The 5,088-nt window shown below is 53.7% G+C and overlaps 1 protein-coding gene across 2 annotated transcripts in view; it reads left to right on the forward strand.

The window, feature by feature from the left end:
- The first annotated feature begins 484 nt into the window (after positions 1-484).
- Bean1 (brain expressed associated with NEDD4 1) overlaps positions 485-5,088 on the forward strand; it is a 47,249-nt gene continuing 42,645 nt past the window's right edge. Inside the window, exon 1 of one of the 2 annotated variants that reach the window (XM_021220748.2) lies at positions 485-1,033. The gene's annotated coding sequence lies outside the window, so the exon portion shown is untranslated. The remainder of the gene's footprint in view (positions 1,034-5,088) is intronic. The other variant, XM_021220747.2, reaches the window with a different exon arrangement.

The following is a 5,088-nucleotide window of genomic DNA, read 5'->3' on the forward strand; positions in this document are numbered from 1 at the left end:
AGCACACCGGCATATTTACCTGTGCAATAAGCAGGGACCTTGTGGTAATGATGAAAAAATAATAATAACAGCCCTAAGAATGGGCTGCAGCATGCCAGAGGCCAGAAAGCGGGGTGCACACTGGGAAGGAGCTGGAGCCCAGGTCCCTCCCCTGAGCCAAGCATCTTCCAAGGCAGGCTTGCATCTGCCAACTGACAGAGGGCATCAGGTGGGCAAGGGAAGAAGAAAATCGGCCTGCTGATAGCTCAAATTGAAGGCCTTGGTTAAACCTACGTGAAGAGAATTCGAACAGCTGGGAACCAGCGGCCTTGACAGGCTCCTCTGCCCAAACCAAAGGCCAGCAGCAGCCTGTGTCCCTTCTGCCTCCACCCTGCCTCTTGCCCTTAGCTCTTGCCTCTGTCCAACCTTTCTGGCTGTCCATCCCTGACATATGGTTGGTCCACCCTTCTCTGCACGTGTCTGTCTGTCCACCCTTCACAAGTCCTCCTGGTGCACCGGCCTCCCTACAGCCCTCGGCCTTCCCGCTGCCCTGCCCCGCCCGCCCGCCGCCGCTGTGTGGGTGTCGGGCTGGCTGTGCGCAGAGGGGCGCGGCTCGCCGCTCCCACCTCCTCCGCGTCCCCATCTCAGCAATGACCCGGGCCGTGGAGCCGCCGAACTGAGACCGGGGAGCCGCGCCGCCGCCGAGGAGGACCCGAGAGGGTGACGGTGGAGCGAGCGGCGGCGCGGGGACAGCGACGGGCGGACGGGCGGAGCTGCTGTTGCAGCTGCTGCAGGGCAGGGCAGGGCAGGGCCCCCGAGACCGCCGGCGGCGGTTTGCCCGCGGATCGCGGGCGCGGGTCCCTTCTGCCCGGCCCCGCCGGTGCGCCCCGCCCCTGCACGCACCGCAGGCCCAGGCGGAGCGGCTGGGACGCCCCAGCCCAGCCCGAGCGCCGCGGCATCCGAGCGGGAGCCGGAGCCCGAGCGGGACCGGAGCTGGAGCCGAAGCTGGAGCCGGCACTGCGGCGCACGGAGCGGAGCGCCGCAGCCAAGCCGAGTAAGGGGCGCGGGGCACGGGGAGGGCCGCAGACGGGGGTACCGGCTGCTTACGCACGCGGCTGGGGACGCGCTGGGCGGCGGGGGACGCGGTCCCGAGCGGAACCTCAGCGCGCGAGGAACTGAGCGGTTTCCCCGAGACTCCTGCGGTTCCTGATCCCGCATCCTCCCCACCCCCGAGAGGGTCACCGGGACCCGTGAATCCCCGGGAAACGCGAGGAATCCGAGGTCTGCCTGAGTCTCAGACGAGTATCCTCCCGGGATGCAAGTCCATGACAGGGTCTCCAGTCCTGCGCCCTCGGTTTGGAGGGTCGCGGACCAGTCCACTCAAGAAAAGATACTAGGGCGCACTCTTGTCTGGGGTGAGAGGAGAGGGACTGGGGTTCTACAGAGTTTGAGCCTGAACCCTCTCTCACCACCTTAAGCCAGGAAGTTTGACGATCCAACGGCCCAGTATGCTGGACCATGCCTCATTTTGTCTTACCTAGGAACAGAAAGAGCATCCTCGACCCCCCCCCCCGCGTCCCCTCCCTCCATAAGGCAGACTTTCCCGTGCATCTCTTTCAAAGGACCCGAAGCTGAATCCGAAGTGGCAGTTGGTTCCACTGACTCCAGCACTGAGTGGTACCTGCTACTCTCTCCTTCCCAAGCTTGGCAATGCCCACTCTTGCCCCAGCTTCCTCCTTTTCTGGTTGTCCTTCGGGCTCTGCAGTCCAGGGACAGGTGCTACGTTTCTCAGCCACTCCTGTGCCAGCATGGGCAGCCAAACCCAGCCTGGGAAGGGGAGAGCACAACTGATATAGTAGAGAGTCAGGGGACTATAAGGGTCTTCATTCAGAGTCCAAGTGCACCTGAGGACCAACAGATGGCCCTCTAGACTCTCCTCAGTGATAAGGATTGCTTACTAGATAACTTCACCACTGGGTGACTCAGTTTCCCTCTTTGAAAAGTATGCATGATTCTGTTAGTGGACTGTGCAGGATCTTTGGAGCCATGAGACACCCTTTTTGGTTGATTTCCCAGCTGTGTGACCTTAGGCAAGACACTTGACTTCTCTGAGCCTCAGTTTCCTTCACCTAAAATGTATGGAAGATCGTTAGACGATTCTTCTGCGGAACCTGACACACGGACTTGTCTAGCCATTGACTGCATTTGGCCACGGGTGTCGTTTCCTGAGGCAAATCGAGTTTGATGTGAGGTGACGCGGTGCTCCCATCTTTCTCTTCGAAGGCCTTTGGCTCCCGGGGATTCTCCTGACATCTCTTGCAAAACAAAACTTTCCCTTCGCCTCTCTCTCTTTCTCAGGCACGAGCTGACAGCTTCTGCCCCACCCAAACCTTTCCTATGCCACTGTCCAGGTTCAAGAGGCTCACTGACTAAAGGGGGCACTCTGCCTCTTTTTTTTTTTTTTTTTTTTTTTGCCTTTGGCTGGTACTTGCCACCTCAGACTTGAGACCCCCCTACATAGTGTTTGTACTCTGTACAAAGGAATTTACACACCTCCTCGATCTACTCTGGTTTACTCTGGTTTAGGTGAAGAGAGGATTGCTTGCCGTGGGGTGACTTGGGTGAGCCACAGGTGATGCTTGGTTGCAACAGGTATCAGGACACTCAGTCAATGGGACAGTGAGGCTACACGGAGGGGCCCACTGAGATTCCTGACTATCCAGGCCATTACTTCAGGTCACTGGACCCATGATGAACCTACTGAAGGAACCGGAGCTGGTGGCAGACAGCATGACTTGAACTTAAGAGCTAGTCGGATTTCAGGGAATGATCTTCCCGAGTCTGGGCAGTTGGGGCCTAGAGCAACCCAGTCACATGCCTAGGGCTTAGGAAAAAGTACAAGCATCCACAGAGCGGCACAGAGGTTGTAGGGAACCAGGAACATTGATGGAAAGAAAATTGATGACACCCCCATCTCTACTACCCAGAACTGGAATGATATCAGGAAATGTGTCTACCTGTTGCTGGGCAGAATGGCTGCCTAGGGGTTCTTCCCTCCAGAAGTCCCTCTCTCCTTTTGTAACCTTCCTCCCCCCCTTCACTCACTAGGGTGCCCCATTCCCTGCATCTTCTATAATCCTCTCCCCTCCTCATCCCAAAGGAGTTCATCAGAAGCTAATTAGGCCCGTTCTGCCACTCTGCTTAGTATTTGGAGCACAGCTGATAGGGAGTGTGATGGAGATGCAGGACGATCGTGAGTCTTCGACACTAATCGGCTGAGCACCCTCAGAGGACATCACGGGCTCTTGAAAGCCTAGTGCCAAGTGTGGGGAAGGGAGCAGGAAGGTACCAATCTGTTCACAGTCTCTAAAAGGGAAACTGAGGCCAGGGAGGCTTGCCCCCCCCCCCGGGGGGGGAAGTAAGCACAAGATAAGAGTTGTGGCTGCCAGCACAGCCCTTGGGAGCTAGCAGCCAGGTTTACAGCATTTGATTCTGGGCAGGTGCCTCATCCCCCCCCCCACCCCTTTGCAGCCTCAGTGTTGTCTTGAAAACGGGATGAATATTGATTGCACACCTGCCAGAACAGTCATGAAGACTAAAGAAATCGTGCATACAAGGCGTATGACAGTGTCCAGTGCCAGTGGAGCTTGGCCAGGAACCTTGCCGTACCTGTGTTGTAAACACCCTCACACAGGAGTTTGTAAGCACAAACACTTTTGCTTTGATCTAAGACAAGAAAGTTCTGGTAGAGTAGGGGCGGGCAGGACCATCCTATAATCACCCCCCTCGGTGATGGTCAGAACGCTGAGGCTCCTGAGGTTAAGGGCTGAAGCTGGGTATAGAATAGGTAACATCATTGTGACTCATCCGTAATTTTACACGGGGTTTGTGAAATTGATAATTAGCACATTTTCACTTCAGCGGCATGCAATTAGTTATCAAGATAATTCCTCCATGGAGATCTTAATGATTTTGTGTCTAAGAGCTGGAAATGAAGGTGCTAACCGTCCGTGGGCTATCACACTTTTAGACGCTCCTTTTTTTTTTTTCTTTTCCCTACTCAAACAATTATCAAACTCATTTAGTCAAATTGACTTAAAAGAGCAGTCTCCCACTCTTATCTACACCTCTTCAGTTTTCTCCGAAGCATTTATCACCTCCAACATCCATAGCCCTTACTTTTCCATTAGCTCCTCTTGGGAATATCACTCACTGGGATGTCTCCTGAGACTAGAATGGCATTCAACATTCAGTATGCTTTGCAAAATCATGAGATGTCTTGTCATACAGGAGGTCTGCTCTTATTATCCTTGCCAAGTGTGTAGATTGATTAAAAACAAAACATTACAGTATGGGAGATACTGTTCCCTCAAATATTTGGCAAATAAGAGTTGCTTCGGGAGCTGAAGGAGATGGCTCAGTGGTTAGGAGCTCCTGGTGCTGTTCTGCCTGTAGAAGAAAGAGTTTGGCTTGCAACACCCACACTAGGTGGCTCACAGCCACCTGTAACTCCTGCTCCAGGGCATCCGATGCCCTCTTCTGACCCCCATGGCGCGCACACATGCACAAGTGAGTACAAGTACAAATACACACACAGACACAAAGTATAATAATAAGGAATAAAAAAAAAAAGGCTTGCATCAGTATCATGGATAGCTTGAAGAATGTTAAGAGGAATAAAGATTAACAGGGCCTGGGGATGGGAGCTGTGATCCCAGCCACTCTGGAGGCTGAGACAAGGGAATCACAGGTTCATGGCAACTCTGGGCTACAGAATGAGTTCAATGTCAGCCTGTTATTTAGTAACAAACATAAAAATAATGTCTAGAGTCCAGAGTGTGCAGAGGATGTAACTCAGGTAGAACACTTGTGTTCTATATACAAGACCCTGGGCTCAATCCCCTACACCACAGAAAAGGTTATTTTTCAAGTATCTTAAGGAAACTTCTTATTTTAGATAGGAAGTTAAGTTGAAAAAAAAGAAGAGGGCTGGAGAGATGGCTCAGTGGTTAAGAGCACCGACTGCTCTTCCGAAGGTCCTGAGTTCAAATCCCAGCAACCACATGGTGGCTCACAACCATCTGTAATGAGATCTGATGCCCTCTTCTG

The sequence above is a fragment of the Mus pahari genome, chromosome 20 (genome assembly GCF_900095145.1).
Source record: "Mus pahari chromosome 20, PAHARI_EIJ_v1.1, whole genome shotgun sequence".
NCBI classification, from domain to species: domain Eukaryota; kingdom Metazoa; phylum Chordata; class Mammalia; order Rodentia; family Muridae; genus Mus; species Mus pahari.